Source organism: Poecilia mexicana, unplaced genomic scaffold (assembly GCF_051168715.1).
Source record: "Poecilia mexicana isolate PSO_F unplaced genomic scaffold, ASM5116871v1 scaffold_18, whole genome shotgun sequence".
Classification (NCBI taxonomy): Eukaryota; Metazoa; Chordata; class Actinopteri; order Cyprinodontiformes; family Poeciliidae; genus Poecilia; species Poecilia mexicana.
In genome coordinates this window covers 1339612-1364941 of record NW_028263387.1, presented here as the reverse complement: position 1 = coordinate 1364941, position 25330 = coordinate 1339612, and the positions used below count along the sequence as shown (strand labels likewise).

Below are 25330 nucleotides of genomic sequence, written 5' to 3'. Positions count from 1 at the left end.
CCCCCGGAACAATACCAGAGAGCATTCAGTGTTTTTTTTTCATATATATGGATTTTTCTTCAACCACCAGGGGGGCTCTTGAGCAGATATGAAACTTAGTTTCCCTCAATGGAATATATACTAGTCAGTACCAGTCACCGTTTCGCTCACGGTTTTTTTCCATTTGCATTCTGGGTAAAAATCTATCTACAAACGCGAATATGTCGTCGGCAGTAATCCAGCGCCACCCCCCACCCCTCAACAAAAGTTTTCTAAGGTTTCTTTCTCGAAAAACTAAGACCGGCCCCCGACCAGAAAAGGGAACAGTTATGTGGCCCTCGCAGGAAAAAGTTTGGGGACCCCTGCTTTACACCATTCAAGTTTTATACAACGCTGTACACTTTAATATATAAAACCCCTACATGAAACAGAAAATAAAAATCATACACAAAATAAAAATAAATACTTAAATAAAACACACGCACGCGCACACACCTACACACACACACACAAATTATAATGACAAATGAAGAAGCAAAAATCTGTTCACTTTACAGCTAACTATAAGAATATAGCAGTAGTTTGGTTATGATTCCGTACGATTCAATGATTTATCATTGTATATTTCTGAGAGTGTATCAAATACAGATGTCCAATAGGTATGAAGTTTTGAACATGTCCAGAAGGTGTGAATAACTGAACCCACTTCTGACCTGTATCGGTTACACAAAGGATCAGTCCCTGGATAAAACTTAGCTAGCTTTTCTTTAGAGATATGTAATCGGTGCAGAACTGAATTGAAGGAGCCTATGTCTAGCGCATATAGAAGAGGAGTGAACCCTGTGAAGAATAGATTGCCAGAGCTCATCTGTTAATGTAACTGCAAGATCTTTCTCCCAATGTGACTTAATAAAGGAAAGAAAAGGAGATTGTAGATCTAACAGTATAGTGTAGATCTCTTTAATTACCCCCCTCTTATGAATGTTTATACCTGTGATTTTATCCAGAGCTGTTTCCTCAGGTAATTCAGGAAATAAGGGATATCTATTCTTCACAAAATGCCGCAGTTGCAAATAGCAGAAAAAATGTGTACGTACGCAGGATATTAAACTGTTCCATTAGTTGTGTAAACGATGCAAATGTCTCATCAATGGAAAGGTGTTTAACTTTACTTAATCCATTTCTTTTCCAAATTTTAAAAGCAGAATCAGACATAGAAGGTGGGAATATATGATTTGAGCAGATAGGAGTTTTAATGTAGCCCGAATTTTTTCCTACACTGCACCCAGATTGTCATGGAGTTATATGGCAGAGGGTTGCATTTATAGGTACATACTTCTAAAGGGAGAGCGGAGGTCATTAAAGCAGGTAGGCAAGTTTTGCCACAATTAGATGACTCAATCTGAAGCCAAGACGGGGTTTCTGTAGAAAAGTCACTAATCCAATGTAGCATGTTTCGTATATTTGTTGCCCAGTAATAAGACTGGAAATTTGGCAAAGCCAATCTGTCCACAGGCTGAGGTCTCTGCATAAAATCTTTACGTTTTCTGGGGGATTTACTATTCCAAATAAATGCAGAAACATGTTTACCTAGTGTCACATAATATTTCTTTGGGATATAACATGGAATGCACTGAAATAAATAAAGGAACTTGGGCAATATGTTCATTTTTATAGAATTGAAATGACCTATTAACGATAGGCAAATTATTCCACCTTTGAAGGTCTAATTTAGTATTTTCAATAAGTGGTACAAAGTTCTTTTTGAAGAGATCTTTATATTTGCGAGTAACCTTGACACCCAGGTAAGTCACGTAATCTAATTTAACTTTGAAAGAAAAGTTTGTAAATAAAATCTTCCTGGCTTTAGAGCAGGGGTCACCAACCTTTTTGAGACTGGGAGCTACTTCAAGGGTACAGAATAACACGAAGGGCTACTTGTTTGGTACAGACATACATTTTGTTGGCTCACTCTTTATAACAATAACACATATGTATGATTACATGTGGTCTGATCATATTAATGTTATGGACTACTCATTATAGTTATCAGTAATGATTTACCATGGCAGATATGGTTAATTGCTATTATGTGATAAAAGTTCTTAGTTAAAAGTTTTAAGTTTGATTCCCTTTTGGAGCTTTTCTGTGTGATTCTAAATTGCCCACAAGTGACTGACGGTATGGATTATTGCAGCAGCAGCTGCAGCTGTACGGCTTTAACCCGCAGTCTGAGACGCTCAGTAGGAGCGACAGATGTCAGCCATCCGGTGACCCGCCAGAACCGCACACGGTAAAAAGCTCAGCCAGGATCCAAACAACCGCTGTTAGAACTACAAGTGGGATCAAACTTTGCTCATTCATTTTTAGCAGTAAAAGTGCCAAGCCACCAAATAAACAAAAGTAAACTGACTAGTTACATTTAGGCTTTGACGTGCCCACAGCCATAGACTCGCTACATACAAGATGTTTTGAAAACAAAAGAGGTTCTTTTTTCTCCACAATTTTGCTAATAGTAAAGAGGGTTAGATAATAAAAAATCCATGGTATTCTTTTCTTTTTTTTATAAAGTGTGTTTTTGGCAGTGCTCCCTAATGACACTGGCAATTTTTAGAACTTGCTCCGCGGGCGACTGGTGCCCGCGGGCACCGTGTTGGTGACCCCTGCTTTAGAGTTTATAAAATAATTCACTTTTATGCAAATTTAATTTGTAACCCAAAACATGCCGAATTGTTCAAATATAGTATGAGAATGGGGAAGAGAGCACAAAGGATCCGAGATATACAGCAGGAGGTCATCAGCATATAAAGATATTCTGTGCTCCTGATTATCTCTGTAGATACCCTTAACACTATCTTCTGCTCACAACTTAATTGCCAATTGCTAACACAAATAAAAGAGAGGACAAAGGACACCCCTCTCTTGTCCTGCGGTGGAGTGGGAAGTAACAAGAATATAATGAATTTGTTCGAACACATGCCATATGCAAGGAGTAAAGTACCTGAACCCAAGAAATGAATTTATGGCCAAACCCAAATGTATTTAATATGCACTACACCTGTTCAAAAGCCTTTTCAGCGTCAAGTGGTAAGACAACTTTAGGAGTTGTAGTTGACTCTGTAATATGTTAAAAAATCTACGCAAGTTTAAAAAGCCATGCCTTCCCTTTACAAATCCTGTTTGATCAGAAGAAATAATATGAGGTAAACATCGTTCTAGCCTGAGAGCCAGGATTTTAGACAATATTTTTAGGTCCACATTTAACAGCAAAATTGGACAATATGATGAAAACTCAAGTGGAGCCTTATTTGGCTTCAATAATAGAAAAATAGTTGCTTGAGGAAGCGTTGGGGAAAGACATCGCGAGTTAAATGATTCAATAAACATATCTCGTAACAATGGAGACAAACTATCTTTAAAGGTCTTGAAAAATTCAACTGGATAGCCACCTGGTCCCGGAGACTTTGCATTCAGCATTGAGTTAATTGCCAATCTAATTTCTTCTACAGTAATCTGTTCCTCCAGTTGATCCCTGAATGTAGAGTCTAAAGTTGGAATTGCCATCTTTTCAAAAAAAAAAGTATCAAACAGTCCAGGCATTTTTAAAGATTCTGATTCATAAAGGGTAGAGTAAAATATTTTAAAACTCTTTTTTATTTTTTGTGGATCTGTAGTCCAGATTGGGTTTTAATTTCAGGAATTAAATGTGAAGTTTTGGATCTATTGAGCTGATGTGCCAAAATCTTAGATGTTTTCTTCTCATGCTCTTACCACATTCTTCTAGACTTAAGGATCATACGTTCAGACAGTTCAGTGGAAATTAAATTGAACTCAGTTTGCGAAGTCAGTCTTTGTTTATACAAATCCGGAGATGAAGTGTTGTTTGTCTAGTTGTGAAATCAGATCTGTCAGTTCAGTTACACGTTTTAACTTTTGTTTCTTAGAATGTGAGCAATAGTATATAATGTGACTGCGTAAAAATTACTTAAAGCTTTCCCAAACTATACTAAAAGCTGTACCAGGTAAAATGTTCATTCCTAAGAGAAAATCAATTTGTTCAGAAATGTGTTGCAAAATTCTTTATCTGACAAAAGAAGAGGACTGAGTCGCCAAGAATACACAGAACGTTTGTCTGGAAAACAAAGTTCCAAAATAAGCGGGCTATGATCAGATATAACTGTACTATCATATCTACAAGTTTTAATATTAGGAAGTAATTTTTTATCTATAAAAAAAGTAATCTGTATATGAATAAGTTTGATGAACTGCAGAAAAAAAGGAATATTGTCAGGTATATGGGTATAAATATCGCCACACATCCACAGCACTGTAATTCTGTAAAAATGATTGTAAAACTAAGGAAGACTTCAGGAGTGAAAAGTTTTTGGTTGAGGAACGACTCAACACTGAGTCCATGACAGTATTCATGTCTCCTCCAAGTATCAATTGGTGAGTATCAATTCGAGGAAGGGAGTGAATCAAGTTGTTGAAGAAGTTAGAGTCGTCAAAGTTAGGGGCGAATATGTTTGCTAAAGTTATAGGAGTGACCCAGTCACAATTACGTAATGGTCATTTGAGTCAGTCATTATATCCGATACTATAAGTGAAGTATTGACTAGAACTGCTGTGGCTTGTGCTTTATCATTAAAACTAGAAAACTGGAAAAATTTGCCCAACCCAACTTCTTTTAAGCCTTGAATGATCTATATCTTTAAGGTGCGTTTCTTGCAGAAATGCTATATGTACCTTAAGAGATGAGAAAGTACCTTATTCCATTTCACTGGATGATTCAAACCAGTTAACAAAATTAACATGGCAACCATTACTTACAGAGGTAGAGGTATCATCAGTGGAAGTCAACATCTACATACATGATGAGAGAGAATGGTCCAAATCACATTGATTAGTCTTGTCATTGGTGTACACTGTAAATTTGTAGTTAGCTATCATCTGTGTGAATAATAAATGACATAAAGAGAACAAAGAAAACACACACAAAACAACAACAAAAAAATTTACCCACCCATTCCTTCACATTCAATGTTGTCCCCAACTGACAAACGCAACATCCCCAAAGCCTCTCTACTTTTTAAAAGAATACCAGTTCACATTATTAACAGAATTAGAGGGCCCCAAAACCAAAATTCACTTAGCGCCCCATGGAGGCTTAGGCTGGCCTGTATTTCAGCTACTGTTTTATGCAGGACACAGCTTCGAGAAGTCCTGCTGCGTTCCTAAATACACTAACAAACATCGAACTAAAATATTTAACAAGTTTAGTTTTCATTTTCCATTTGTTCGCTTCCTCTTTTCCTCTTTAAGTTCCTGGGGTCCTCACTCCTGTTTTCTCATTCATGTTGCTCTTCTCACCCCTCAACCTGTCATGTTGGATTTCAGTTTCTTGACCCACATGCAAGTTCACACAAGACCAGAGAACACTGTTCAGTGAAAGTTTAATGTATTTCAAAGGTACGATCAAATTGTGCTCCAGAGGGTAGGCAGGTCAGCTCGGGTTGTCATTCGGATGGAGGTTGCGTGGAGGGAAAGGCTAGGATCCGGGAGCAATTCCGAGGACTAATGATGGAGAGGGAAGGAGAGCGGCAGGCAGAGGTGTTCAGTCTTGGCAGGAGCGATCTTAAAAGCCAGGCGTGGTTCCTGGGTTGATGACAGCTTGTCGTTTTCAACAAGTGGGACCATCGAGCGATGAGTGACTGCTCCTCTGCTTCTTAAAAGTCCACCAGTCAATCAGTCGGAATTAGCTGCCAGTGCGCCAGCCTGTCAGAACTCTCCTCCGAAGATCCTCTATAGGAAAGAGCACTCACACCAACCCGAATCCTAACACAACCAATCAGAACTTTAAAATTATTAATCATTCATTTAAACATCCAACCACTGAGAGAGAGAAAAAACTATTTTTTTAGGTTTTATTGGCTCTAGTGGCCTTTATTTAATAGTGGGAAATGAGAGAAGAGGAAGACACGCGGCAAAGGTCGACCTGGTGACCTTAGGACTAAGGCCTCCATATGTGGGTTGTGCTTAACCCCTGCGCCACCACAGCACACCACAGAAAAAACAATTTTGGTTATTATTTAATTTTCCTTTGGGATCAATCATGTATTTTTGAATTTGAATTGTTTCACATATGGAGTTTTTTCTCAGTACATTTCTAACAAACTAGCTTAGCAAAGCAAATGAAGAGCCCTCTTCTGGACAGATTACTCTAGCAAAGCTCAAATCAGAAATAACTGTCAGAAATATCCTACCTGGAGTCTAACTTTTCAGAAAATGGTCAAGTTATTGTAAGCGTGAAAATTGGAGTTATGAAATGTAAAATGTTTTATTGTGAAAGGCTCCCTGGATGGGGGAGAGAGCGCGAACGTTCGATGACGACAGAACACCGGTCAGCTGAGTTCGAGAACAGCTGATGGGGTAGTGAAGAAAAAAATTAAATGTTCGACACTGAGAAAGAGCTCAATTATTTTCTGTGGATTATTCTTCAAAGGAGAATCACAGTAGCTGGACTCCCACGAGTCTCACACTGGTGGCAGCGGTGTCGTGTTTGGGACTCTTCTCACGGATTGTCGGATTTTATTTTCCGTGCGTGAGCTAACCGTTAAGTACAGTGTCGGCGGTTGCTTTCCGTTTTTTCTTTTAGCTATCAGTGTTATATAGGCTTTTTCGCTCGGATTATAAAGTTTCATTCACCATGTCAGAGGACGACAGGTCAGCCACATCCAGCAGGGAGCTTCAGCGTGGGGCTGAGGACATCCTACGTTTTCCGGTTGTTTCGATGAGGGGAATCCCACTCCCTCCGCCCTTCTGCAACAACGGCCGTGAGTCATTTACACTGTGGGCTCGACGCTATGAGGTTATTCAGCAGGCTCGTTATAAAGACAGTACCGTGGATTTGGACGCTAATCTGGCTCTGGAATTACCCACCCTGTTGCCGCCTGAGCTTTTTATAGTGAGGGACAATTTACCAAAGGAGACACAAAGTTCATTTGAGGCTACCAAAAAGCATCTCCAGGACGCGTTCGGGCAGAAGGATATCATTGCCTCTTTTCAGACTTTTCCCAATGCACGTCATCGCCTGCCAAATGAAGGGATGGAAGTCTATGCTGCAGATATATGTCATCTAGTGAAAGAGGCATTCCCTGATTTCGAGAAAAATGCGAGTGAGTACATGAAAATGTCCCGTTTCATTGCTGGTTTGGATCAGGAGCTACAGATCAAGTGCCACGAGAGTGGGGTGAAGACGTTTCAGGAGGCTTTTGAGGTTGCAGCACGAGCAGAGCGAGCTCGTCAGGCTGCTCGTTTAATATCACCAGTATTGCCAGGTGCTGCAGCACAAGATGTAAACGCATCTTCTGTAAATACGGTTTCCAGCGAGCAAGCGTTTCTTAATACTCAGTAAAGAACCAGGGACACTAAAGTTGAAGTTGGATAATAGAGATTCTCGTTCACCAACAAGACAGTTTCGCCAGCCTTCCCCTGTGTACGGACACCGATCTGGGCGCAGTCCAAATGAGAATCTATACAGCAGGGGGTATAGATCTGGTTCCCCTTCTTTCAGGGCCAGCAATGGAAAATATTCACGGTCCAGTGGCTTCTACAATGAGGACAATAGAGGACGTCGCCAATCACCTGGGAGACACCAATATAAATGGAGGCAGAGAAGCCAAAGCCCTCAACGAAAACATGTCTCATTTCAGAACCAAAAATTAATGGCACCTCCACCTATGTATCATCGCCAACCAGCTGACTACCATTCCGATCGCAACCATCCAGGCTACTCAACTGATGGCTCATACTACCAGGGAAAGGAACACTAGCTGTTGAGGAGGGGCGCTCATCAGCTCACTCAAGTAAAGCCCAAAATGATGGTAGAATTGCTGGAGCTGAAAATGGTGTGTCACTGCCACCTGGTGGTTCCCCACCTACCATGCTAGAACTTTCAGAACCTAGCACAATGATGGCACCAGTAAGTGAAACACCTTTTACCTCGTATATTAATGGGATCGTAGAGGGGTCTGACACACACATTATGTTGGATTCAGGTTCCCACATTTCATTTATAAGTGAAAAAACCCGAATGACTATTCCTGCACTGGCTAAAAGGCCCTTGAAAAAAAACTTTATCTTATCAAAAGCTGTGACAGGCCACAGTTTAGACACGTTGGGCACCATTGAAGTGACTCTTAAGATGGGCTCCCATACCTTACACCATGATGTGCAGGTGATGAGGAATGTTAGTGAAAGCACTCTTCTTGGTATGGACTTTCTACAACTCCATAACGCAGTTCTGTATTTTGGTCGGGGAATCTGCAATTTATATGGAGCAGAGATCCCTCTCCTCAGAAAAACCCAGTTGGCTCCCTTAAACTGTACAGCATGTATAACAGCATGTACAGTGGTTCCATCACATTGTGAGGTCAACTGTGAAGTGTCATTAACACCTCCGACAGTAACTGTGGACATTCCTGATGTCTATGATGGCTGCCTTGAGCCTTACCAGTGGGACTTGGTTGGCATTTCAGTGGCCCGTACTCTATCCACAGCAAGAAATGGTTTTGCTGTTGTCCGTCTTCTGAACCCAACCAATGGACCTGTTACTTTACAACCTGGGATGAAAGTAGGCCAGTTTTTCCCTGTCTTTAAAGAGGACGTCATCGTGAACAGTACTCCAATTCAGCCAACCCCTATATGTCGCGCTGACATGGACCAAACCACCAACTCAAATCAATTCAATCAACAGCTCCAAGTGCCATTTGATCTGAATGAGGAACACTTATCTCCTGTGGAAAAGTCTCAACTTAATGACCTTTTGCTAAAGTACATGGACATTTTTAGTAAAAACCCCAACGATTTTGGACGGACAGACATTGTAAAGCACAAAATTGATACCAGCACTGCAACCCCTGTTCGTAAACGAGCTTACCACACCTCACCACAAATGCAGGAGATCATCGAATCACAGGTGAATGAAATGTTGGATAAGACACTTATTGAAGTCAGTCATAGTCCATGGGCTGCCCCTGTGGTCATGGTGAGAAAAAAAAGGACGGTTCATAGCGGTTTTGTGTAGATTGTAGGGGTTTAAATGCCGTCACCACTAAAGATGCTCTTCCTTTGCCGCGTAATGATGAGACACTGGATGCGCTCAGAGGCTCTTCAGTTTTCAGCACCATGGACCTTTCATCAGGTTATTGGCAAGTGCAGCTTGACAAACAAGACAAAATGAAAACAGCTTTCACCACAGGTAGAGCTCTCTACCAGTTTAATGTCATGCCAATGGGACTGGTAAATGCTCCACCTACGTTTCCGTATCTGATGCAATTGGTTTTACAAGGTCTGTCATCGAAAACCTGCCTTGTTTACCTTGACGATGTAATTGTATAGAGTGCTAACTTCTCTACTCGTTTGGAACACCTAAGAGAAGTCTTTGACCGCTTCAGAGCAGCCAATCTGAAACTGAAACGCTCCAAATGCCACTTTGTGCAAAAAGAAGTAGTTTTTCTTGGGCATGTTGTATCTGCTGGAGGCATAGGCGTAGGAAGCGGGGGGGACGGGGGGGACATGTCCCCCCCAATATTGGAGAGAGCCACATTCGTCCCCCCCAATAATTTCACCGCTGTTGCGAAGAATTTTAAAATCTTCCACACGCGTGCTTTTATTTTGAAGGCGCACAACAGCGCATTCAGCAGAGCGCTTCCTGCCCCTCCCCCCTCTGAACGGCTCAGTAAAGGGAGCAGCAGAGAAACTCCGTTTGAAGGAGGTAAACTGTCTGTCAGGAATTTTGCTATGAATATTTCGTTTATAACATCTTGTTGTCAGTTTACTTTCATATATAGAACTAAATCTTTTAGGTTAAGCCGTTTTAATTCTGGAATAGTCACATGTCCAAAATTTTACTGCTAACTTTGTTTAAAAGTTAGCTAGTCTAGTCACAATGATTTAGAATGAGACTGAAACAGCAGCAAAATGAGCCTTTTTATTATTTAAAGTGAGCAACATCTGATCATACTCGACCACTTAACATGTATTTATATATTATATTATATTATATTATATTATATTATATTATTTAGATATTTAGGAGAACAGCAGTGCTAGAATGATGTTGAAGAAAGGTGAAGCAGCTCTGGTGAGATCTTAATTTAGTTTACTGAAATATGTATTAACTGTTTTTAATTTTTAAATGAGCTAAACTATTTTATTATGAGAGGAGCAGGTCAGGGAAGACATAGGAGAGCCAGGTGGAGTTTCAGTGTAAAGATATAAAATTATATTAATTAATTATATTAATTAATTATATTAAAAAATATATTAATTACAGGAGACAATAAAAAAGTGCTTGAGGAGAGGTTTAAAAATAAATTTGTGAAAATTTTTGTTACACAGTAAATAGATTTGAGATGTATAATAATGTATACATCTGAAAATTAAGTTGTTTAAATTCTCATTCTGTATGATAAAAACATACTTTTTATATTTAGTTCACATTCTGACACTGTACATTACTGTAGTGTCTGTTGTAAATCCATGAATTCATGCAGGAACATCAGGCTGCAGAGAGTCAGAGGGAGGCAGAGACAGAAACACATATCCGTAGATATTTTAGTTAAATGTTTGCGGCTGAAAATGACAGGAGAAAAAAAACATTTAGTCTTTTTGCCTCAGTGTTTTTCATGGATCTTTGGTAAGTTACTGAATGCAGGGCTGGAAAGTGAGACTGAGTTAACAGTGAGGAGCTAAGGTGTCTGTTAGACGTGAAAAGTATAATTTTTATTTATTTTGTAGATCAAACTGTTGCACTGATGTAGAGAGATGTTTAAGAAGAACAAAACTTGTTTAGATTTTATTTTTGTTGGTCAAATTGCTGTATTGAGTTTAAAACTGCCGAGTCCTATTTTATGAGCTGTTTTCTACTTTGGTTTTAGAAATAAGTAGAACCTGTTCAATTACCAGTCAATTTATATCAATGCATTTTGACCAATAATCAAATGTCTTTTGACCAATAAAATATATCAGAATCTGGTAGCCTGTCTGTGCTACCAGAGTATGTAGCTTGCTAGTTGTGAGGCAAATGCTAAAGTGAGTGTTCATCCTGGAATGACGGTCATTATGCTATGCATAACTTTAATCTGATTATTGGATTGTAAATAGTAACATGTTAGAATACTTGTTACTGAAACAAGGGTCAGATTAGAGTAACGCGTTACTGATGTGTTGATGGCATCAGGCACGTGGAGAGGGAGGGACTGGGGGGGCTTGAGCACCTGCCCCTTTTGCTCCTTGCCCCCAAGTGCCCTTTTGGTCAAACTTTTTTTTTTTTTTTTTTTTTTGGTATTATTTTATAAGCCCTCTTCTGACACATAATAACGTACTAAAATTATTTGTTGTTTACATTTTTAATAGTGTAATTCTGTAAAGACAAAATATGTCTGGTGGTCTAGCTCTGATTTACATGTCCTGCTAAATTGCGGGTTTGAATATGGCAATACTTTCTTATAACAAAATAGACCTGCAGAAAGAAATTACTAATAAAATATCTTACATATGCATAGCTGTATACTCTATATAGAGATTTTCCTTAGCTTTGATTGTATATCTCACAATTTTGTAAATTATCATTGTTTATTAAACTCTGAAAGCTTTGTGGCTTTGTTAATATTCTGTCCTAGAATGCGGTTAGATGTGCCCTTTTTTTGAGCACCTGCCCCTTTAGTGGCCTCTGCACGGCCCTGGATGGCATAATTGTTTGACAATTCTGCTCAAGCTATTTACTGATCCGCCAGGTTTCCGATATGCGTCCCCCCCAATGACAGACTCGTTCCTACGCCCTTGGCTGGAGGCCTTAGGCCCGATTCCAAAAATGTTGAAAAAGTAAAGCAGTGGCCCACCCCAAACAGCCCCACAGAAGTGAGAGCCTTTTTAGGTTTGTGCTCATACTACAGACGGCTTATCTATCAATATCCAACACATTCTCACTCCCAACTCGTCACATATTGACGCTTGGGCAGGTACCCTCGGCGTCACATATTGACGCCAAGGTTACCCCCTTGGCGTCAATATGTGACGCGAAGGGTTCTCTCATTGAATGCTGTACCGTTCCCTAAGCGTCCGATACTGACGACTTAGGAACGAATAAGATGACGTGTCTATTCTATTTTTTTTAAAACCTTTATTTACAATTTATGTGCTAGTTTGAACAGGATATTAAGAATATTTACTACAAATTCGGTATTTAAAAATAACTCCGTAAAATATAAAACCGGAGGAGTTTTGTTGTGCTTGTTGTTAGCTTGATTTAAAAGCCTTAAAAAAAATAAAAATAAAAAAATAAAAAAACTATTTTTGAGTATGATATCAATGATTTACACCAAATAAATTTAAGAAAAATTAAGATGTGTTTTCGTTTGTGATTGCATGCAAACTGTTCTGTAAACCTTTTAATATGTTCGATTGAAATAAAAATAAGGACGGATCCCACAAAAACCCAAGAAGAAGAATAAGCTGACGTCATCATATGCGACTCTTACACTCCGGTGAGTAGAAATCTGCATCTGTCAAAATGTTTTTGTACTCTAAAACCAAAAATAACTCCAAAGTGTTACGTTATAAAATTACTGATGGTTTTTTTAGGACTTAATGGCAGTAGGACTGTGATGCGAATGGTTGAAGACACGTTTGTAACATTTTTTTTGCCGGAAAATATACGGTGGACGCTAGCTAAATTAGCCTGTTGGAGGCTAATTGTTCCTGTACACTGTACCTGTGCTTAATACGTTTAATTAGCCGTGATAAAGTCACATAATAATGTTTATAGTCATGCTTGTTGTTGCCACTTTGTAATATTGGAGGGTTGCTCAAAACATCAGTGCCCCTAGGCTGTGATGATCTTTAAAGTTCTGAACCCTGTCTGAATACACTGATTGCAGCTATAGGTCATTTACTTGAATTAAAAATGAACTTGCGTCAGTACAGGCACATTTCTTTTCTCCTGTCTGTTATTTATTGCTGTTGCAAGCCAGATGAAGAGAAGTAAAGAGCTGAGAACCTGATCTTTGAACAGACAGAGACCATAGCTGAGGAGCATCCAATGATGATACCAGAGAACCAGGAAGAGACTGTGATAGTGCTTGATTTGGTTCCTGTTTCTCATCCTGTTGTCCCATCCTCTCAGTCTTTTCAGAAGAAGAAAAGACCCAGAAGCATCTCTCCAACTGCCTCTCCTCCCACTCCCTCATCTCTCCGTCCCCCCTCCCTCATCTCTCCGTCCCCCCCCCCTCACCCCGCCCGTAGATCTTAAATAACTGTCAACTTTGGCTGTGTGAGTACTTTGACGTACATATCCCAGAAGGGCCGTCTGACTCTATTCTTGAGTGGTTATGCTATTCAACATTTTGGTGTAACTGGTTAAACACACTTGAATCAAATGGCTGAGGTGCCACCTCATTCATTCTGCATTCAGATCATATGAAGTCCTGGTAACATCAACATTAATTGAGTGAGATGTTTTGTCCCAGAGAAACACCTAAAACTTGAAAGACACCTAACCTATTCTTGATGCCTGGTATTTGGACACCTATGTCCTATTTTATGTTTTCTTTTTTTATCTCTCATTTTAAATCATAGTTAAGATCTTGGCTGAGAGCTTCCTGAAATGATTTTTGAGCGGGAAGCCATAATATATGAGTTGGATAAGATGTTATGGAAGGATCCCTTCAAGTGTCAAGCTTGTACCCCAGATGTGCTTTCAGTTTCAGTGGATGGAAATTGCAAGTATTACCATTTAAAGAATGCAGCAAGGTATTGTAAAATGTGTGAAATATAACAATTCTTTGTATATGTTAGTGATGTTCACTACCTTTGGACTATAACACCTCATGAAGTGTATTTTATTGCTTTGTTTTTCAGATTGGAGGAACAGGCTATATTTCAGGACCTTTTTATTGCCAAGGATGAAAACATAGGAACATTTGTGGACTGTATACACTAATCAACCAAAAATGTAAGACTGCAGATTGTAAATGTATAATAACAGTAACCTTTTAGCCTGTAATAACAGCTTGCCTGACTGAATTGTATGCATTCTAGATTTTGTGGTGGGCAGCCAGGGAGATCTCTCACAGATCCAGCAGCAAACTGGGTGAGGAGGCTTGGAGCTAGCGGTGTGTAGACATGGAGTGCTGCTTAGTGCTCTTCGAGATAGTATGAGATATTTGCATAAGCTTTGTTCTTTCATCAAAGGCTGGCCAACAGACAATGACTTTTTTCCATGGATGTAACATGCAAGTACTGGCCATATTTTGAAAACTAACAAAAAGCTCTCATAAGCTCCAACACCTGCTTAAAATGAAGCCATTTCTCTCAATTTTCCATGGCAAAGCCCATGAATGTAAGGTAAGGAACACTGACCAGGCATTGTATAACCTTGCTGGTACATACTGCATAAACATCTTTGACACAGTTGATGTTGTTTGTGTATGTTTGTGCAGATACAGATGGACAAAGCTTGTGCCAAGGCTCATCGTTAGATCAGAAAGGAGAAAACATCTTAGCTTTAGAAGATGTTGGTCACTTGAAGACTGATACAGACACAGAAGTTCTGTCTTTGGAAGAGATCCTGTCCGGTGACACAACATTACCATGGCAACAATCACACAGTGGTAAGTAAACATCCACTAATATGTTTTATACTGTCATCATACCTGACAGATAATATGACTAGATACTCCAAGAGTTGACCTCAACTTACAAATTTAAACTTTTAATGAGTTGATTTGTCCTTTTCATAAATGCATTTCAGACTCTCAGTCTTCACACAAGAACAAGGGCAATCGATGACATCATGATGGTAAAGAGACTGGAAGAGGAAAAGAGGATCTTTGTTGATGGACCATCGTTGGAAATCTCTGTCATCCTATGAAGACACTCTAAAGGAGTTTCCCACCTGTTATCGGGAGGTAAATTTAAAAGTATGTTTTTAAGTAACGCATAATCATACCGAAAGTAAAAGCATCTAAATTTTGGATTTTTATTTATGTTCAACTTTAAAGGTTTGTCCTGTGACCTAACTGACGAAGGTCCAAGAGGTCTCCAGAGCATCATCCTCAGAGAGCTGCAGCACCAACAGATGAAGCTGCAGGCAACAGAGTATTATCTACAGCTGGGGAGCCCAAAGTGGGTCCTAGTGGCCCGGCATCCTGCATATTTTAGTTCTCTCCCTGGTTTAACACACCTGCATCAAATGATGGCTCGTTAGATGGCCTAAGAAGAACATTGACAAGCCGAAAAGGTTGTTTCTACCACCAGGGAGAGAATAAGACATGCAGGATGCCGGGCCACTAGGACCAACTTTGGACACCCCGATCTACAGACTTTGTCAGGAGCAGAGAGCGTTACCTTTGACGACGACTTCAGTAGTGACTGATAATAGTCATATATATATAGTTTGCTCATAAGTCACAAAGAGACACCTTACAATTTGTTCTTGTGCTTTCATGTTTCCAAATGGGCAGTGTTTTATCTTGTTGATTCTTTTTTTAAAATAGTTAATTTGTTTGTGCCTTTGTATTTTCTAAAAGGGCTTACTAGAGCTGTAATTACTTCCACAGTGTGTTTCTTTTTCACTTATGTTTCTGCACATCTAGTGTATTTTCTAGGTAATAAGAGAAATTGTAGTTAATTTAATAGTTTTACTATTTTTACTTCAAGTGGAATAATAACACTTGTGCTTATGTTGAGCAGTTAAATGGCTACAATGCTACGTTAAGCAGTCCCAGTGATTCTGCACTATCTAACATAACCAAGACATCTTTTTGGATCTTCTACTTTTCTTTTCTTTTTTTATTAATATGTGCAGCTCTGACTTATTTCTTAATCCAAAGAATACACAAAGTGTGTACTGGTGGAACAGTTTCTTATCCATGGTCAATTGAATGCGGTTCAGTTTGTCTGTCAATGTCTTTATTAAAAAGAAATAAGTTAAATAAAATTTCAGTACTTGTCAACTGCCAACTCTCCTGACCTGAACCCCAGAGAGAATCTGTGGGATATTGTGAAGAGAAAGTTGAGAGACGCAAGACCCAAAACTCTGGATGAGCTTAAAGCCGCTATCGGAGCATCCTGGGCTCCATAACACCTCAGCAGTCCCACAGGTTGATTGCCTCCATGCCACACTGCATTGAAGGCTGCAAAAGGATTCCTGACCAAGTATTGAGTGCATAACTGAACACGATTATTTGAAGGTTGACTTTTTTGGTATTAAAACACATTTCTTTTATTGGTTGGATGAAATATGCAAATTTTTTGAGACAGGGATTTTCATGAGCTGTATGCCAAAATTATCAGTATTAAAACAATAAAAGACCTGAAATATTTCAGTTGGTGTGCAATGAATCTAAAATATATGACAGTTTAATTTTTATCATTACATTATGGAAAATTATGAACTTTATCACAATATGCAAATTTTTTGAGAAGGACCTGTAGACCTAGTGTTATTTATGCGTGTCTAGGTTCAACAGTTGACAGGTGAAAAAGGAAGCCGACTAAGGTTTGGTAGAATTTGCTGTCGGTGTCATTTAGTTGAAATGCTTCAGATTTGGACCTAACTTCTTTTTTAAAACAGAGCGTCCCAACTTAGTGAAATAATCTTAACATTAACTTGGTATTTGGATGCATTTACAAACCAAAAGGGGTAGACCTCTATTTCAACTACAATAATTAGATGGACACAACTTAACTTACATTCTCTTTATGCCTTTTCTCTGCAAGCTTATGAAATGATGAAATGAACCACAGAGGCCTGAGGCCTCAGGCAGATCATTCTTTTTCCACTAGAACAGATTTAGAGTCGGGCTACAGAGCTCAATTCTAGAGAAAATGCATCTTTGAACCATTACTTTCATAAAGCATTGGAAGATTAAGCCATCTCTACCACTCAATTTGAGATTAGTGATGGAGTTAGGGTTAACCCTAACCCCAATCTAACCTTAGATTGTTTTTATACAGTTTAACATAGTGTTTCTCTAGGAGAAAAGCACTATGTCAATCAAACATAATTTAGATTACTATACTAATGTAGTTTAAATTACAGTAGAGTCAAACTGATTCAATATTAATTTACTAAACTGTAATGTTTCTGGGTTTCAATCTGGGTTTCCTTTCATACACAAAATAAGCTGCAAACTTTAACTTAAATAATTAACCTTAGACAGGTAAAAATGCTATTCAAAATACTTCTCCATAAAACATTTTTATGTGTAAATACTGATCACGCTGAATAAAACACATAACAAATAGCTTCACACAATTCTACAAGTGTGTAGGAAACGAATCTGTTACACAGTTTAACCTTGCGTCATGCCTTACAGACAACACACAGGGCAAACTTGACCAGCCTACAATGACGACCAGCTTGTCAGGCAAAAAGTCTTTATAAATCCCATCATGACTCTTTCTGTAATCAAACGAACAGTTTCACTACATTTTGAAGTAACATTTCTGAGTGTATCGTTGACCTTGATCTTATTTGGCTACAGACAAATACGGTTGTCATCTTATTGAAAACCTTATTACCCCCCACCTCCCACAACGTGCTGATAGTGTTCCTTTCTTCTCTTAATCAGTCTGCCGTACGATGGCTGCGTTCCATTTCAGATTCCCGCCGATCAGCCGTACAAGAATTTCTAGAACCAACTATGCGGAGCTGGGATGCTTATAAAAAGTCTATCTATCTATCTGTCACAAATGCCATACACAATTTTAAACACACAAAATATACATTTGCATTTATATATCTATATAGATATATCTATACATAGATATATCTATATATAGATATACCTGTCCTGATATATATCTAGATATATTTATATATAGATATATCTATATAAATAGATATATCTATATATAGATATACCTGTCCTGATATATATCTATATAAATAGATATATCTATATATAGATATATCTATATAAATAGATATATCTATATATAGATATACCTGTCCTGATATATATCTACAGATATATCTATATATAGATATATCTATATAAATAGATATATCTATATATAGATATATCTATATAAATAGATATATCTATATATAGATATATCTATATAAATAGATATATCTATATATAGATATACCTGTCCTGATATATATCTACAGATATATCTATATATAGATATATCTATATAAATACATATATCTATATATAGATATATCTATATAAATAGATATATCTATATATAGATATACCTGTCCTGATATATATCTAGATATATCTATATATAGATATATCTATATAAATAGATATATCTATATATAGATATACCTGTCCTGATATATATCTACAGATATATCTATATATAGATATATCTATATAAATAGATATATCTATATATAGATATATCTATATAAATAGATATATCTATATATAGATATACCTGTCCTGATATATATATATAAATGCAAATGTATATTTTGTGTGTTCTTCAAAATTGTGTATGGCATTTGTGACATAGGTTTATTAAAATATATTGTTCTAATACAGTCAGTTGATCTGGACATTGCAATGTATTTTTATCATGCTCTTCATCAATAACTTCACTTAAAGTTGCTGTGTTTAAAAATAAGTACTGCATTTGAAAGCAATTTTATTATAACATTTTACAAATACAGTCTTGATTCACAAAATCCATGACACAAAAAAGATATTAAAATAATAGCTTTTTGAGTTAAAAAAAACACTTCCAATTAGTTATATTGACATCAAGTTGTGCTTATTTTGTTATGTATTTTTATAGACTTTACTTTGTACATCCACATCAACATTATAAACACTCAAAAAGAAGTGTGTACAATACCATGTTTAAAGTTAGTCATATTTACTGAACAAAATCTACAAACAATTCTGTTCTAAATTTCAAGACTTAATACAGGCACAATACCTGCCTGATGCAGTGACTCAATCAGCCTCACTTAGTCTTTAACAGAACTTGACAAAAATGTGTCAGTAAACAGCCCAACATAAGCTTACATATATTACAACCATAACATTCATTTCAGTGAATGGCCGAAAACAATATTACACAGAGAACTTCGTAAAATGGTCAAACTGCAGTAAAAACAAAGAAAATAAATTAATACTTTGTAATACAAAAAAGAAAAAGTAACATCATGGAAGGACTTGTTCGCTGTCTGAAGGACGTGGCACTTGGTGGACAGCAACATGAGAGGATTTACTTGCAGGTTCCCAGGTATCATCCCAGATTTTTCCGCTAGAAAAGAACAACAACAAAATAAGGATGTGGATTTTTTGTGCTATAAGGTTCACAAATCTCTCTTTCTAAGATGTATACCTGACTTTAAGAGGGGGTGATGTAGCCAAAGTATTTTCTATGCCTACATCCACCCAAATGCCAGCTAGTACTTACATCTTGTTTTGTCCTAAATATACAATATTATCTTGACTTATTAAGTGTTAAATGATAAACTGACTGCAGTCATTTTTACCACTACACAAACAATGAAAATCTCTCGTAGTGCTTGAGTTTCTTAGAAAAGTCTAAAAATCAAAACAGAAAAAAAGTGACAGTTTCAGATTAAATGTGTGGCTTATATTAATTATAAAAGGCACAGTGTTAAATAATAAGTGTTGAATCACCTTTAAAAAGTCCAAACATCAAAATCAGCATTCCTTTGCTGATAAGCGGCCTAATTTCGGTATTTGGAGTTCTATCTCTATATTTCTGTTTCTGTGCAAATGCTGACTTTTTGTATGAATTTGTTTCACCCAAAGATGTTGTGACTTATGTGCTATAAGTGTTACTGATTCCTGTTGTAATGCCCGTTTTTGTCCTCATAAAAAAATAAAGACAAATATAAAGACAGAAAAGGAGTCTGGTAGGTCAGTAATTAAAGCCACAAAGTTTATAAGTAAACAACTGTGCTTATTTTTTGCAGACCACTGCCTCCCTTATCACCCCTCCCCCCATCTACTCATCTCCACACGTGGCAATGTCTCTCAGTGTATCTTGGCATGTATGACTGGGGTGGGGATGTACTGTCACAGGGTGGATCAGTTAAACTTTTAGACTTACCGCATTAGTTCTACGCCCAGGGATTGATTTTGGGTACTACATTTCCACCAACCTAAATAACAAGAAAAGGAAAAAAACAATTTTAAAAACAAAAGAAGAAATGAAGTCAAAGCGTGTACACTTGAAAACTGAAAACTAGTGTGGTGACTGTCATATTTTATAATCCTTCTAAACTTTACTCTTCTTTACATGGATTTACACATTTTCTCAAATTAGTTTAACATTAACTTTAACCACTTTACACTGGCCACATAAATGGAAACTAGGCCCAAAACAAGTTGTCTTTGCTTATAAACAGTCTATATAGTTTTTCTGTTTCTGTGAGAATTTTGACATTTTAGGGCTGGACTCCTGAAGTCGCGAGTTCAGTTTTCTTCTGGGTTCGATTCTCGGCCTGAGGTCTTTCTGCATGGAGTTTGCATGTTCTCCCTCTGCATGGTGGGTTCTTTCCGGGTTCTCCGGCTTCCTCCCACAGTCCAGAAACATGACTGTCAGGTTAATTGGTTTCTCTAAATTCTCCCTAGGTGTGAGTGTGTGTGTGTGCATGGTTGTGTGTTCTGTCTGTTTCTGTGTTGCCCTGCGACAGACTGGCAACCTGTCCTGGGTGTACCCTAGCAACACTCCCGACCACAATAGGGACAAGGGTGTAAGAAAATGGATGAATGTAAAGAAAACAAAACTTACGCCACCCTGACTTAAGGAGACGGCATGGTCAGCAGGTGACATGAATGCAGATGTGGCTGATCTACGGGCGGGGGTGGGGGAAGGAGAGATGACGGAGCGGGAGGAGAGGCAGTTGGAGAGATGTTTCTGGGTCTTTTCTTCTTCTGAAAAGACTGAGAGGATGGGACAACAGGATGAGAAACAGGAACCAAATCAAGCACTATCACAGTCTCTTCCTGGTTCTCTGGTATCATCATTGGATGCTCCTCAGCTATGGTCTCTGTCTGTTCAAAGATCAGGTTCTCAGCTCTTTACTTCTCTTCATCTGGCTTGCAACAGCAATAAATAACAGACAGGAGAAAAGAAATGTGCCTGTACTGACGCAAGTTCATTTTTAATTCAAGTAAATGACCTATAGCTGCAATCAGTGTATTCAGACAGGGTTCAGAACTTTAAAGATCATCACAGCCTAGGGGCACTGATGTTTTGAGCAACCCTCCAATATTACAAAGTGGCAACAACAAGCATGACTATAAACATTATTATGTGACTTTATCACGGCTAATTAAACGTATTAAGCACAGGTACAGTGTACAGGAACAATTAGCCTCCAACAGGCTAATTTAGCTAGCGTCCACCGTATATTTTCCGGCAAAAAAAATGTTACAAACGTGTCTTCAACCATTCGCATCACAGTCCTACTGCCATTAAGTCCTAAAAAAACCATCAGTAATTTTATAACGTAACACTTTGGAGTTATTTTTGGTTTTAGAGTACAAAAACATTTTGACAGATGCAGATTTCTACTCACCGGAGTGTAAGAGTCGCATATGATGACGTCAGCTTATTCTTCTTCTTGGGTTTTTGTGGGATCCGTCCTTATTTTTATTTCAATCGAACATATTAAAAGGTTTACAGAACAGTTTGCATGCAATCACAAACGAAAACACATCTTAATTTTTCTTAAATTTATTTGGTGTAAATCATTGATATCATACTCAAAAATAGTTTTTTTATTTTTTTATTTTTATTTTTTTTAAGGCTTTTAAATCAAGCTAACAACAAGCACAACAAAACTCCTCCGGTTTTATATTTTACGGAGTTATTTTTAAATACCGAATTTGTAGTAAATATTCTTAATATCCTGTTCAAACTAGCACATAAATTGTAAATAAAGGTTTTAAAAAAAATAGAATAGACACGTCATCTTATTCGTTCCTAAGTCGTCAGTATCGGACGCTTAGGGAACGGTACAGCATTCAATGAGAGAACCCTTCGCGTCACATATTGACGCCAAGGGTACCTGCCCAAGCGTCAATATGTGACGAGTTGGGAGTGAGAATGTGTTGCAATATCCCAAGCTGTCTCAGCCACTTCATGCACTCACCCAAAAAGGGAAACTATTTTGTTGGACAGAAACTGAACGGAGTGCCTTTGATGCGTTGCGACATGCTCTAAGCAGCGCTCCCATTCTCTCTTATCCAGACTTTTCACATGAATTTCTGCTTTTTACAGATGCTTCAAATGTGGCCATTGGTTGTGTACTATCGCAGACAAATGACATGAATATGGAAAATGTCATTACCTATGGTAGTCATGTCCTCACTAAAAGAGAAAAATGTTGGTCCACCTATGACAGAGAGCTATGGTCTATTGTCTGGTCTATTAGGCATTTTCGCCAATATATAACTGGACACCGCTTTCGGATCATCACTGACCACAAACCTCAGGCACGTGCAGAGGGGGGGCTGGGGGTGCTTGAGCACCTGCCCTTTTTGCTCCTTGCACCAAAGTGCCCTTTTGGTCAATTTTTTTTTTTTTTTTTTTTTTTGGTATTATTATTTTTCAAAGCCCTCTTCTGACACATAATAACATGTACTAAAATTATTTTATTTTATTTTTATTTTTTTGTACAACATAATAAGCCTTCCGGTCACCTTGTTACCTTTGACCTTTTGCCCGTGACGCATGACGCAGTTGCCTCTCGCGCAGTGAGATAAGGCGGCTAACTGGAGCTCAGCATAGCGAACGTTCCAGATTACAGAACAGTTTTTGGTGACTTATATATATATATATATATATATATATATATATATATATATATATATATATAACGTTTTTGGTGAATAAAGTGGAGTAGACTTGCTACTTGTCAGATGACGGAAAACGTTGAAAGTATCGTTTCTGCTTCAGCACGGAGTCGCGGTTTAAGCAGAGAGGTAATGAAACACCAACAGACACTGACAGGCCTCTGCGTCTGCTTTTCTCTGAAGAACCACTGAGCCAGGTGAGGAAAAACTGTTCTTATCTATCGATTCAGTATTTTTATCATACAAACATTAGGGTGCTGTTGTTGTGCTATTAGCTAGCTGCTAGCTACGACTTTGCTAGCAAAGCTAGATAACTGAAAAGCTTCTTCCCTGTGTATGAGGCACATCGCCCGTCCAAAACTTATCATCTCCATAATGGATATATGTCTGATCTTCTAATTTCCTTTGCTGCATAATGTACATTGCATTTATTCTGGCGTTAGGTAAATGTGTCTTGAAAGAAAATAGCACTTAAATAAAAGTCCAACAAGGATATTCATTTAGAATTAAAAATAACTCACCCTGAATTACCATGATAGATATAATGTGTGTCATTAATGAAGGGGAAAAAACTCAACCCAGACTTTAAGTTTAGGGTTCGCAGAGTATGTAGTTAATTTTTTCCCCAATTATTCAATGGGAAAAAATGAACTAACCTCAGTTAAGTAAAATAAAATTGTAATCAAAACTTTTGTAATTGTAATGATTCCTTTTTTAAAAACAAATTATTTTGTTTAAAAAACTTTTTTTAATTAAATAACTAATTTTTGTCTTGTGAACTTAAGAAGTTATTTGCCTAACATAAACTTTTATTTGCACACATCAGAAATCTTTTGTTGCTATTTTGGGTCTTGCCCATGACGTCATGTGAGAATCACAAGTAGGGCTGTTGTAAACGAATATTTTAGTAATCGAGTAATCTATCGATTATTCTTACGATTAATCGAGTAATCGGATAAAAAAAATTATAAAATGAAATATTGGTAAATCTGGCATAATACCGGTGTTACTATCGGATATCAATATCAGTCCAATTTTCCATATTTGAGCATCCCTAACAGTTGCTTTTTTGTAGTTTAGAAAACTAACCTGTAACAATAATAGCTCACTTTCTAAGTTAACCAGAAGAAAAGTTATAGAAAAATCTGAAATTATATTGAATTTAATAACAAAGAGGCAGGCTCACAAATATGCTTATAAAAAATGTCTACAATCCAGCTTTTAGTTTATGTATTCATCTTCAGTGAGTTTAATAGATTAATTAAACTCACCTTAACCACCTAACCTGTCACGCTTTGGGTTTGAAAATACGGGAAATGCCGCCTGGAGTGGGAGGAGAGGGCGAATGAACGAACGTAAGATGGGGTGGAGGGGAGGAAATAGACCAGCGGACTGACGAACCGTTAGACCGGGGACGAACACGGGGGGAAGCAATACGGGATATTTACGACACCTTCACTGGTCACACTCAGAAACTCATCTACCAGCCATGTACGATGCGCTCCGCCACCCGTTTCTTCAGACCGGGATATGAAATTTATTGTGCGGTTCGTCGGTAAAGCTACATTTACACGGTAAGCATCAGCTACTCAGCCGCCCGCCCTGTTCAGTCTATCCGCTCACCTCAGCGCTCTTCCCGCCGTTCGCTTTCAACCAGCAGCCCCGGAGGAGAAATGCTGCCGTACTCCAGGCATTCCCCCAGTCATTTTAAGGATGCTTATTGGTTCCCCAAAAACGATAAAAAGTCGGGCATTATCATCAATCAATAAAATCCCCACGGGCCAATCTTGAAGATTGGACTTTATGCCGCTGAGACTTAGCTTTTGTCAACAACTCAGAGGCGGAAGTGAGAGCTCCGCGCAACGCAAATGAAGTCCCGGCCGGAACACGGTGCGCTAACTAATAAAACATAAATTAACGAAGCTTCGAGGCAGGTAAATTTTCCTCGAGGAATTTTAGTAATCGAGGTACTCGAATCATTCGAGGAATCGTTTCAGCCCTAATCACAAGCAAAACTTTGAGTGAAACAAAAACTTAGAATATCAAGAAAAGATTTCTGACATGCACAAATAAGTTTGTTTTGCAAAAAAATTCCCTTCATGAGACAAATGTGTGATTTAAATGTTTAAAAAGTTTTAATCAAAACTCAGTAGGCTTTTCCCATAGTGACATGCATTAACAATTCAATTTTTGCTTTTGTTTTTTTCTTTTTTTCTGCAGTTCCACCTTAAAGTTTGATGCAGCTCTGCTTTCCTGAATGGACCATCTTCATCTCCACTGCAGCAAACAGGCAGCTCTTTTTTTATAGATTACAGTACACCAAAAGGTTGCTTTGTGCCCTTGTTTATAATTTTAATAGTGTAATTCTGTAAAGACAAAATATGTAAATCAGAACTAAACCTCCAGCTCTGATTTACATATCTTGCTGAATTGCGGGTTTGAATATTGCAATACTTTCCTATAACAAAATAGACCTGCAGAAA

At 37.9% G+C, this 25330-nt stretch overlaps 2 long non-coding RNA genes across 2 annotated transcripts; one reads left to right on the top strand and one right to left on the bottom strand.

The window, feature by feature from the left end:
- The first annotated feature begins 13534 nt into the window (after window positions 1-13534).
- Window positions 13535-16367, top strand: LOC148153846 (uncharacterized). Its single transcript, XR_015766064.1, has 6 exons — window positions 13535-13791; window positions 13900-13993; window positions 14080-14385; window positions 14481-14651; window positions 14792-14948; window positions 15042-16367. It is a non-coding gene; the product is annotated as an uncharacterized LOC148153846 (long non-coding RNA).
- Window positions 16368-18875: 2508 nt separating this feature from the next.
- LOC148153845 (uncharacterized) lies at window positions 18876-20895 on the bottom strand. The gene is made up of 3 exons (XR_015766177.1): window positions 20779-20895; window positions 20095-20146; window positions 18876-19272 (listed from the first exon to the last, which is right to left on the bottom strand). It is a non-coding gene; the product is annotated as an uncharacterized LOC148153845 (long non-coding RNA).
- Between the last annotated feature and the right edge of the window lie 4435 nt (window positions 20896-25330).